Consider the following 12887-nt stretch of genomic DNA (forward strand, 5'->3'; position numbering starts at 1 on the left):
TATCTGCAGTCACTGTGCCAAGCTGGGCTGTGAGCCAAACCCCTCATGAGGACTGAGCAGCTTGGCTGGAGAATACAACATGTGGCCCTTTGAAAGCTTGCAAAGTCAACTGTACCACAGAGACAACAGCCACAGTGAAAGAACATACACATAACTCAAACTGTGTCTGGCCATTAGCTGATGTAGCACTCTGCAACACTAGACTAAAGCCCTGTCCTGGGGTCAAGCTGTCCTCCCTGCTGGACAACGTGTCAGTGGTCCAAACTTATAAGTTTTAGGATTTTAGGCTTTGTTTCCGTCCATCCCTGTGTATAGTCTATGTACAATACGTGTGTGTGTGTGTGTGTGTGTGTGTGTGTGTGTGTGTGTGTGTGTGTGTGTGTGTGTGTGTGTGTGTGTGTGTGTGTGTGTGTGTGTGTGTGTGTGTGTGTGTGTGTGTGTGTGTGTGTTTATCAGTCCATGCATCCCTTGGGTTTGGTAAAAGACTACTAATTAGGAATTTTCAGGCAGAATTAAGAAAAACAATTAAGAACAATAACACCATTATCATAATCTGTTATTACATTTACTATTATTTCATGGATGTGATTTTTTCAGGACATCCGTCTTTGTTCAAAGCACTTTAACCAAGACTCTTTTTTTATACACACAATTCCTGATCACATCCCTGATTAATCTTGTTATTGCATTAACGTCAGCATCACTGTTGTCCTCCATGGCAAAAATCTACGAAACAATGATGTGTTTGTTTAAAAAACTGTCCACTGTGCTTAATAGTTTTTTTATGAATTATAAATGACCAGCCATCTTTTTGCTGATGGTTCAGTGATTCACTTTGTAGGTTGGCAGGTCTTTTCTAAAACCTGACAGCCAGTGGTGGGGGGACAACTTGTGTCCAGTCTTTGTAGGCGAAAAAATAAATAGTAAGATCAGGAGTCCTCAGCGTGATATGATTGGGAAACTCCAGATTGAAAATCAGTGTAGATCAGTGGTAATTGGTCACCAACGGAGATGACAAGCATTTCCACTCACTGTCAGAGGGCAGGAGGATGTGTGGTGCGGCTGTAAGGCACTGGCATGGGTCAGGTCAGGACAGGTCAGTCATGCTGAGGCTCATGGGTAATCCTGGACGGAGGTAAGCCACCGGGACACGGCCATTCTCACCGGTCGATCCTGTGATGGATAGACGAGCTTTGGAGCGCATCGCATCTGTGAATTTCATCTGTACAACAACAAAAAAGTTTTAATCATGAAACCCAAACAACAACTGCCTAGAAAATATGTTCTAACACAACACTTACCCTAAAGGAATGGTTCATTGTTTTAGGAAATGTGCTTATTTACTTTTTTTACAAGAGAAGATTTATATCAATCTCATGTCTGGAAGAAATTTAAAAACTGGTTTCAGTGATAGCGTTTTTCCTAAAATCCTGAACAATTCCTTAAAATGATTATCAACCTCATGTGATTGAAATGCATTGTGGTGTGGACTGTAACGTAGAAAATAATTGTAACTTATCTTGAGTGTGGAATTAAATGTATTATTCGAAAAGCAATCTTGCATTTTCTTTAAAGACTAAAACTTATTTTTCTTAATAGACTTGAATATTTTTACAGTGTCCCCCTTCCGAAGTCTCTGCAGTATACTCCTGACACTGGTTTTATTATTACTATATTATCGCATTTATTCTGCATTTAATATTAGTAAACTTTGAATAGGGAATAGAGAATGTAACATAACCTCTGTTTGCAGCCTAGGGGAACAGGCTGTTGTTATGTAAACTAAAAAGAATCCCCCTTGGCCTACTGGTTCTAAAATGACCCAGTATTTTTGATCATGGCTTGATCAAAAATAATGTTTTTTACACAGTTTCTTCTTGTCCAAGTTTTTCATACTCTCTGTGCACATGACAAACAGGCAAACTGAGTTAGGTTTACTACATTGAAGAGCATGTGCAAGCAGTACACTACTCGTTTTTTTACTTTTTAAAAACATGAGATTATACATGCATTGGCAAATTCTGGTCATTATTTCATTTCTGGATTAATGCCACCAGATTTTCCCTTTTGGCAGGTACCATTGACTTATTAATGTTGAACAAATCCTTTATTATGGCCTTTTTTATAGCTAGCTATGATTTTTTAAGAATATTTAATGTATGACTAACAACAAACTTTATACTAATGTGGTATGAATGTGAATAATGAATATGAATACATACAATGTTCTAGCAATGCACAAAAGAGACGGCCGTCTCTTTTGTGTGTGTGTGAAAATGAGAGTGTTTTAAAAAGCTTCCACAAACAGGCCTTTCACAAATAAAGGTACAGTTATTATTACAATTACAGTATCATCACAATTAATGTAAAGACATAATTCCAGAACTTTTTATATAAAATGAATCTCATCAACATTAAAAAATGTTGCAACTTAACATTTTCCAAACATATTTTCCCTTTTGTTACCGCAATGTTTAACAGTGTCATTTTAATGTTCCTTTCAAGACCTGGTCAGGGAAAGCTTTGGTGAGAAAGTATGTTCTCTCTGTGGCCACATATTGCTGCCTGCATTTTTTAATTCAAGCATTTAAAAATTAAGGACAGTTCTTAACAAAGAAAGATTAAATAATCTTTCTTTGTTAAGAGCTGTCCTCAATTTTTTGTTTTTTCACTAAAACACTGTACTTAAATGTGATTCTTTATTCCCATTTTATCAACCTTGACAACATAAAGTACTCATTCTAAAGACAGGAGCTCTGAAAGCAAAACTCAGTGTACTAAAACCTTGTTTATTATATATCATATCATATATAATATAAACAATTTCACAACATTCATCTGCAACTTATTTATCTATTATCTAATATATCATTCCAATAACTTGTATATAGACTCGTATTGCACTATTCCACTTTTTTTAGAACTATTTTTCTTTTGTATTACTTTTAATATAATATACTTTAATAGTGCTTTAATATTGTCTGTTTATCTGTATTATTGTGTGTTGCATTGTTGGAGAAGCCTGTGACCTAAGATTTTCAATGACATTACTCTGTAGCTATGTTAGTTTGACAATAAAGAACCTTGAACCTTGAACCTATCTTCATCTTATTAAATAACTAACGACTGTTTCATTATCTTTCCTGTTCGTTGTGCTCTGTGTAATTGTGTTTTTAGTAAAAATTGGGTTGAATTTGAAAAACTGGGTTCTTTGACTGATTACATTTCTCAGTTGAAAGAGTTTTGATGGATTGATGGCCTCAACAGCAGTTTTTCATGTGCACTGATTAGAGCGGTGTGGCCCAGCAGCTTTAGTCAACTGAGCAATCAAGAAAAGTTTCCTTTTAAACCAGCATGTTCTTGAAGCGTCAGCTTTAATGTCAGACGATGACAGACAAGGGAGTCTTGTGGGAGGGGAGGTGGTGGGAATCAAACTCAGACTTGGCAAAATATCTTTTGAGCTGTCTTTTCACTCTCCTCATCTAGACGTGAACTCTTTGTTCCTGTTCAGGTTTCTTCTTGAAGATATTATAAATGTATACCTTTCTGCTCCCATCTATCCACCTAGCTCCACTCCCACTTAATAATTTGTCACAGGAGGCCTGTGGAACTGCCGCTCTGCTACTTGAAATATTGAGCTCAGGGGCCTCATTTATAACGCCGTGCTTAGGATTCACGTGGGAAGGTTGCTTACGTAGTAGAAATCCAAAAAATAGGTAGGTTACAGATATTTTCCGACATTTTCCGATTCACCAAACATTGCGTACCGGCGAGGAAAGTGCGTACGGCACTTCCTACGCCGGTTTCCCTTTATAAATCACAATCGACTCGAAATGCGGTGCAGCTTTTGCGGGCTTCACGTAATGCCCATATTTGCCGATAAATAGTCAAAGAAACGCCCATTCATTCATTTTGACTGACTTTATGAAGAAGATCGCAGGAAAAGACGACAGAACAGCTAAAAAAGACATCTCACACCGTGTCAGTTTTTGGTTATTTTGGGGAGGTCGAGATAAATCGTATTGTTTGGTGGATGCAGTTTGAACCAGAGTAGCAGCATGGAGGTCGGATCGTCACCAAAATAAATAAATAAGTGGTCCGAAAAAGGTTAATGACAAAAATAAATACACATAGCCTTCCTCAGGCAGTGTGTTTGTACCGGGGACCTTGATGAGAAACTCTAAGAAATGATCGGGGAATCCCTCCGGAGTGGAGTCATGACGACTGGATCTGAATTATTTTTTTGTAGTCGGTGGTTTGTGTCCCAGCTGTCGATCAGCTGTGCGCAGCGTCTCCACTGCAGCAACTCTATATCCACCAGCTAAAGGAAATACAACTTGTGTTGCGTTATATTAGCTGTACAATTTACCACATATAGTGTTCTTAGTTTCCATGCCTCCTGTGTTTTATGAGCGACTTATCAAGTCTTAGCCAACGGTATAAAACATGATTAAACATGGTAGTATATAAAACCATGCTCGTACAACCTATAGAAATGCAAAACGGCGTCAGTTTTGACGTAATTCTGTCCTCCTGCTTACCGCATCATTTATGAGAAAACATTTCATAACATTATTCGAGGTGGTTTTAAATAACATATCCGTATTTATTTATTTCTCCAATTTATGTTTTTGTGTGCACTGAGGAGTCTCAAACAGGCGTTTGTTAAATCATTTTAAGATTGGCTTTAATCAATGTTTTAAAAATGAATTCTTCATATATGATAAATGAGAGGTAACATTTTATTTATGGTATTATTCCCACATATTTCTCTCCATTCTTCCTTCTGCCAACGGTGTCGCAGTTTCTCGTCTCTCCCGTTTTTGTGCTTAGTGCGTACACGTGGGTTAGAGTTTGTTAAAAGTATGTTTCCCACAAGAATTCTGCCTGTGTTCTGGATTAAAATCATGGCAGATCGCCAAAGAAGCACTGAAAACCCTGTTTCTATTTCCAACATCCCGTCTTTGTGGAGCGTTTTTTTCCCCCGGTCTAAAGATTTTGTTCAGAAATCTATTGCCCAGCCCGCCTTCATATTTGTTTTTATGCCTGTTGTATCATTTTATTTCGTCATATCTATCCCTTAAACCTTGAAGGCCCGTCCGTAAACTATTGTCTTACCGGTCCATGGCGCAAAAAAGGTTGGGGACTGCTGAGGACCTTATTACCTATTAACTATTGCTTACTAAATCGTTACCACATTTGTATTTTACATATTCTTTTAAATTGAGACCCATTCCTATGGCACATATACCCAACATGAGCTGCTATTGATCCCCGTTTAAAAAACATTTCACCAAGAAAAGAAGAGGGAGATGAGGAGAGTGAGATAGATATGAATATAGAAAGCTAGCTTTAATGAGTGGGTGATCAGCAGATAGCAAACATGCATAAGGTCAATTGTGGGGGGATGTTACAAATCAATGAACAGAATTGCTTGATTGCTTGGAGTTTTGCATCATAGTAATACAATCTTTGATTATTATTTCATATGAATATAGCTGAAATGAACCCACTCACTGTGCAGCTCTTGAATGGTAAAGGGACTGTACTTGCAGTCTTCTCGACCCCTCAAAGCGCTCTACATACTACCAGTCATTCACCCATTCACACCCAGCACCAATTGCTCTAGGAACTAACATTTATACACTCTCACACAACGTTGGCCATCGGGAGCATCTCAGGTGTTCAGCATCTTGCCCAAGGACACATTGACATGTTGACTGCAGGGCTGGGATCGAACCCACAACCTTCTGGTTGAGAGAAGACCGTACTTCCTCCCAGCCACAGTCCCACAGTTAATTGAAGATATTAGTTTTATTCTTCACCATTTTATTAAAAAAAATATATATATATGTCTCAGTAGAATATGGTATAAATCTATAAATTTTGAAAACGGAGGTAAAGAGAGAGACATAAATTACAACAACTTTTCCTGAGGCCACTCAATGCAGCGAGATGTACTGTAGCATTACAGGACCAAAGCATCATGAAGTATGGGCAAAAGTGAAGACACATTTGAGGCAGATGAGACCATTGAGGGCCATTGATATGTTGTGAATGAGTATGAATTCTGGTTTACAGGAACTTCTAACATTATCTTTTTGTTAAGGATACCTGGCCATGGTGCCTGATACTGCTACATCATATACGTAACTCAATAAGCTTTGGGCTACTTTCCTTTTGAAATAATTTGTTATGAGTTTAGCTTTTGTTTGCTGAAGGAGAGAAACAATGTTCAATACATGTAATATAGGAAATCACTTTGTTGTGAGGCTTAACTAAAATATGGTCGTGTACCTCATTCCTATCCTTAGGGGAACATAAATGATATTGATCGATACAAGTAGATTCAGTTAATTCACTCGGTAGAGAATAAGAGACATCTATACAAGCCAGTCTCCAACACTAATGCATTGTAGTCCAAGCAGAAACATCTAGAAGGTTAAACAGAAACAACAGTTGAGAAGCTGAAGTAGGGGAGTAGGAAGTGGAGTGGCTGTGCTCCATCCATCAACGGTCTCTATTCTATTGATGTGTTGTTATGGTGAACCTATCGTCAGAGGATAAGGATATGGAGTGTAATGAGTGTGCGAGGGCCAGCCTTGATTTTGTTTCCAGACTACTTTACGTATTACATACAGTATGTCTAGGTGGGAAAGATTTGCCGGGTAAGGTGACAATAGAAGTGTCTTCTGACGCTAACATGTGTATAATGGGGTGCAGTTCTCCTGTTTATTTAAAACAACCACATTCTGGCTGGGTCTCCTGACTTTGAGGGGAAGGTTATGTCATGCGACAGAAGTTTTCCCCTGGTCTTTTCCACTTTGACCCACTATTCCAAGGTTGAGTGCCCAGGTTCAGCTCATCCTTCCCTAAAGGCAGACTTGCTAGTCCTTTCTGTTGTAGAAATCAAAATAACTCAGGTGAAGTATATATGTGCACCTGGGCCTCACATTTGTCCCCACAGTGCCTTCCATCAGGCCATGCAGAGCTGTGACATCCCATACTGTATGTGTTGTAACAGGTACAAAATCTCAAAAGCAACAGTGGTGTTCATCACAGCAACACAGCTGTGTTTTATTAACGCTGTTTGATAATGCTGACGTCCAAACCATCCTATCCTGAAAATGAAATCATGGGACTGCCTAATGAAAAGCTGACATCACGGCAGATGGAAGTGATCGGTCAGAGAGTCGGTCCATAAAAGAGGATGATTGGCTCGAACGTAAGAAAGTTTGATCAGGGAACTAAACAAAGTAAAAATGGAAAAGCGGATGGGAAAGAGGCTGAATAGAGCAGAAGAGAGGAGTGTAAAGAAGGAAGCGGGACAGAGGAGTGAGAGGGAGTGAGGAGAGGTGATGAGTGGACAAAGGAGTTTCACAGCCATACACAGGTTAGATAACATCCAGATACTTTGCATGCAGTGTTGCTTTTGTTTATCAAGAACAACTGCTGCATTCCTGAACATCTAGTGAATCATACCATCAGCAGTGCCAGTCAACCTCAGTTATTACTTTTGTCTTCTTTTTATGATCATTTTAACATGCAAAAAGTATAACATAATAATACCAACATTAATACATTGGAAACAAAGCAGTAGTGTAAGCTCTTTGGAACTGAAACTTGGCATCAAATTAAAAAAAGATCCTAAAATGTTTGCATAAAAGTCATTATATTGTAAACTTATATGTTGCAATTAAAAGAAAAAATAGGCCCAGCCAATTTTTTGCCTTAAATAAAACAGTTATCTTTTCTATGAGGCCTCACTATCTCTTTTTAAGATAACTACTGTTTTCATTGATTAATTATCTCCTCTTTGATTTTGTCATTCAATGCCACAACTGTCATTAAAACTATACGCGCAACAGCATACCAGATCAAGTTCCACTTTGAACCATTGGCCATATTCAAATGTGTCCTTGAAGCTGCTAGGCACCACCATAATGATACTGCAGCTGCTGTTTGATGGTATGAATGGATACCAATTTAAAGTGAATTCTAAACAATGTGTATGACTGTGAGGTGAGGAAAGTTTCAGCCATCAATCATCACTCTCCTACCCGTGTTAGATCTTGACACTCTCAATGCCGTAAACGTTGTAGCCCTCTTTATAGGTGGCGTAGTTTGGCTGGTGGCTGGGGGACAGCAGGTTGAAGTTGGGGGCATGTTGAGGAGAAGACAAAGTGTGTGTGTAGTTTCCTGTGTGCTGGGGGGAGGACAATGTGTTGGCTGCCACCTTCATAACAAAAATAAAATGATTGGTATTACTATACTGTGCTTATTGAACAAATAATCTTTAGAAGTGTGACCAATAGTAGTTTACTGCAGAGAGAGAGGGAGAGATTTGTATTACCCCATCTCTAAAAGGGCTGACAAACTTCACCCTCAAACTTACAGATGAATTAACATGAACAGTATGAGTAATGCCAAAATGCTTTCCTTCCTTACCAAGCACAATGTCTGTAGTAGAACATTTAACCCCCACACATCCTGATTTTTTTCCATTTTTTTTTTCCTACACACACACACTTCTTAAAAACTACACCACAAATAAAAGAGGAAACACATTTTGATGTTATAGTGACAGTGTATTTCACAGCAGGCTTTTTATTAAATTATCAAGTTGCCACTGGTGCTTTTATAAAGTGGTGTAGGGGGTAATAGTTATGACATTATTAAATGCATTAGGAATTGGCTCCAAATGAACTGAAATCTTTAACTGAGGTCGAGTAAGACAGGGACAGTCGGAGTACAACACTGTTCACATTAACCAATAATCAGTCTGTCGCCCAAGGCTCATCCTTCACAGCATTGCAGAGATATTTAAATAACTGCTCTTCATCAATGATCTAGTTCTGTTCCAACAGATAAGTGTTTACCCAGAGCCTGTCCCACCTACAGCAGGAAGAAGGGGACAAAGGGACACTGAGAGTGAATGTGGAAGAGACCATGGTATTTCAGAGGAGAGTAGATCTCAGGGAAATAGGCAGAGATACAACTTTTTCTGGAAAACACCAAGCTACAACAAAATTATCATAGGGGTTAGAATTAGTGCATCAGGGAGATTTATCTTGGCCATAAACACACTCTGCAACAAAGCAAAGCCAATTCGGAAAAGTGAATATCCCCACAATAATTTGGGTAAATATTTGAAATGTTCTGATCACACAAATTGTCTTATGAACACAAAACATGAAGCCCTATTTTAGAACTAGAAAGTTGGATAAAACTCCTCCTGAAAATATAAATTGGAATTTTGTAAAATAATTTAAAGGCTTTGCCCAAACACCTCAAGTAGTGAGTGCAGCACACTGTGAAAATCCTAAAAAAAATAAAACCACATTTTTTACAAAAAACAGAGTAGGACCACAAACTTGCAATAGTGTTTGTACACACTGACACGAGTACATTTCTTATTTACTTGTCCTAAATTATATGACCCAATAATAAAATATTCCAAAAATATTGTAAGAATTATTACAGGGATAAGTTTAGTTTTTTTGTTTCGGGAAGAAATGTAATCAATATGAGATACCAAATCTGGAGCACAAAGTCAATGTCCATAGCAATTATGCATGTAGCTAGTACACATGGTAAAAACATTTATATTAAATATACCTGATAAGTATTAAGGGGTTCCAGAGAATCTTTAATTTCTGGCTAATATGAATGTGAGTTTTACCCCGAAAGGCAACTCCATATAAGGAACATGAGGGCGTAATGTATTTAAAAGTGTGATGTACTATGTGAGTAATACATATTTATCTTAATATAGCAACCCGTATGGGTGAAAAGGTTTTTGTTCTGCAGCACACACCATACTGTGAGCAACTTTGTTGGGATTTAGGTGCTAAAAGGCCAGAAGACCAACATAAAGCTAAAAGTAATTCAATAAAAGTAAGTAACTGTTTGCAACAAGTTTTACCATCTTTAAAGGTTGACGTAATGTACAGCAAAACAAGTTATTGTATGTTTAAATTATATACTGGCAAATACGGAAACAATGAATCACTACTAATTGGGCAATCCTCGACAAACCCTTAACACCATAGGATTTTTCTTAAACTCTAAAAACACATCTTAATACACAGAGCTCATCCCAATATAAACTATAAGTCAATCAAACTACAACATGAATTGCAAATATAGGTTACCTTCATTTTTTTGGCCTCAGCACGGCTCTTGTAGCAGAACTCTACCAGAGCCACCATCATGGCCAGACCCAGACCTCCAACCAGGATATAGAAGACCCCTGCCACGTTACTGAGAGACAGGGCGCTGGTTTTCTCCTACACACACACACACACACCCACCCACCCACACACACACCCACACACACACACACACACACACACACACACACACACACACACACACACACACACACACACACACACACACACACACACACACACACACACACACACACACACACACACACACACACCAGAGCAAATAAAGAGGATAGCCATCAAGAAAAAGTATTTTAACAAGGTGTTTTTAAGGTAACAGCAATCTGTGATGACTAACACACTATTTACTGTTTCAATTCAATTTTCTCCTCATTAGACAGCATTAAAGTGAATAAAAAAGTAATTTGCACAGTCAACTAGTCATAAATACAGATTTAAATTGGGACTGCACAAAAGTCCCACAAAAAAAAAATGACCTGCACACTATAAAGCATCCTTTATCAGTGTGTCTATATTGACCTTGTAATGTGTATTTGTATGCATGTCTGGCTTATGTTTAGTGATGTCACTATGTTGACAGAACTCAGTAGTTACTTTGGTGATTACAAATATATCATAACTGATAGAAACCAGGGAAAATGTTGTTCTTTTTCACCCTATCTGACGGCAAGAGGCAGTGTTAAACAATGGATGTTATCCATCCTGTGCACAGGCAAGAAGAGTATTTTATATCAACAAATTCAAATGTGGCCTTAGATGTATGGATGGAAGTCTGCTCCACCTGTACCCAGTACTATGAAGTAGAATTTGGGGTTAGCGAGGTAACTTCAGGGTTAACTCTGGGTTAGAGAGGTAACTTCAGGGTTAACTCTGGGTTTTCGGTCCTACGGCGCTGGCTCACTTCTTACCGGGGTAGATCTCCATTATGCTGAACACCTAAGCTGCTCCGGAGCATGTTCCAGATAAGAGATCAACTCAGTGAAAGCACCGCCTGCTGACCAAGTGTTGGTCAGCAGTTTAAAGCTATCAAGTAATATTACAGGATTAAGGAAATACAGTTTAACCTGCCGTTGCAGGAAAGACAGCCGGCAAAAATCACCGACTGTGTGAACATGAACATTTATAGAATATCACTGCCCATCTTCAGAGCAATCCGACTATTATTACAATTGCGTTAAGCAAGCTTAATTAAATATCTGCCACAACATAAGTAACCCGAGCAAATTAACTCAGAGCATTGCGTACAGTGTGGCATTTATCATTATCACATCATCAATCACATCATAATATATATTTCCTTATATGTGTCAGCTTCTCGAACCCTATCTGGCCGTGCAACACTTAAATTATCACACTGTATCTATGTGTTATTTAAAACAACACTTTAAGTTGACGAAACACTCAAATATAATTGAATTCAGATCCACTCGTGTCTTAGATGGGGAAGTGATATCATAAAACTGTTAATGTATGCATTCAAACACTTGGTAGTATTTTTTTACCAGCTGTTCTTCCTGCGCCTTGCAGGTGCAGCTGTGTTGCTTTTATCCTGGTTTATCTTTTTAAGTCATGGATGTTTAAAGTCTAACTTCTTCATATTTGTCTAACATGATAGTTTATTCATGAAGTATTACGCTGCGCTGTCAGTATGCTTCTCCATCTTTGTGATTGGTCAAATGTTGCTAACCCCGCCCCTTTCAAATGAACGCGTACTCAGCCAGACAGAGAAACCCTGGGTTGATTTACCGGGTTGATAACCAGCGTCGTAGGGCCACTTAGCGAGATCACGTTTGTTAGGGTTAGTTAAGCCAGATAACAAAAAAATATCCAGGGTATGTTGAACTGGATTTGATGTACAGTACAACAGGGCAACCTGCTGGCACCATGGTTGTTATCAATACACTATAAGGGTCGTTACATTTGAGCTATTTTCAATACATAATCTGGAAATGCCATAAATCTGCTAGCATAAATGTAAAAAAGCAAAAAGTCCAGTGGCGGCTGATGGCAAATATTTTCTGGTGGGGCTGTTGATATAGTGAATACAAATTTATTTTTTGGGAGAAATGACCCCTTAAATTGGGACTTCTGGTGATGTAATGGCCCCATAAAATCGTGGTTCTAGGGCCAGGAACAACCAGGCTGAGTCGGGCTGAGTATGCTAAACTAACTGGGGTCAAGCCAGCCTCCACTCGGGAAAACCTAGTCAAGCCAGCCCTCACGTGATATTGCGGTGCGCGAATATCCTATGCATTACCGTAGAGTAAAAAAAAATCATCCCTCTGTGTTTAGATGAGAATAAAACAAAAACTGTACAGTATCAAAGACTCATTTCACTTCAGGGTGATAGCAGGACATCCCATCTAGTCACTCAGAAAAAATCAGGACATTCTGATGTAGAGTTTCAAAATAAAAGACCTTTGAAGTCTCATATATGAGCTATCATCCCTGTCCCCAAAGGTATTTTATTTTGAAACTCTACATCAGAATGTCAGTTTGTTCATCAGCCGCTCCGTGCAGAATGATGCTGAGCTCCCAGGATCCAGGAAGGCATATGTTATGAAGGTTTCATGTCCCTTCTTAGACTTTACTTGAATAGGCACTATGGAGAGAGTACAATCTGGCTCACCGGCCCCTGTAAGACCACTGGACTGAACGGAGTTTGCATTGTGTCAGTTTCTTTCTCTTTCTGAT

General features: G+C 38.6%; 1 long non-coding RNA gene across 1 annotated transcript; it reads right to left on the bottom strand.

Annotated features, from left to right (window-relative positions):
- Positions 1–420: 420 nt before the first annotated feature.
- Positions 421–10285, bottom strand: LOC104943743 (uncharacterized). Its single transcript, XR_798149.1, has 3 exons — positions 10155–10285; positions 8061–8236; positions 421–1222 (listed from the first exon to the last, which is right to left on the bottom strand). It is a non-coding gene; the product is annotated as an uncharacterized lncRNA (long non-coding RNA).
- Positions 10286–12887: the final 2602 nt, after the last annotated feature.

The sequence above is a fragment of the Notothenia coriiceps genome, unplaced genomic scaffold (assembly GCF_000735185.1).
Source record: "Notothenia coriiceps isolate Sejong01 unplaced genomic scaffold, NC01 NC01_scaffold00006666, whole genome shotgun sequence".
Taxonomy (NCBI): Eukaryota; Metazoa; Chordata; class Actinopteri; order Perciformes; family Nototheniidae; genus Notothenia; species Notothenia coriiceps.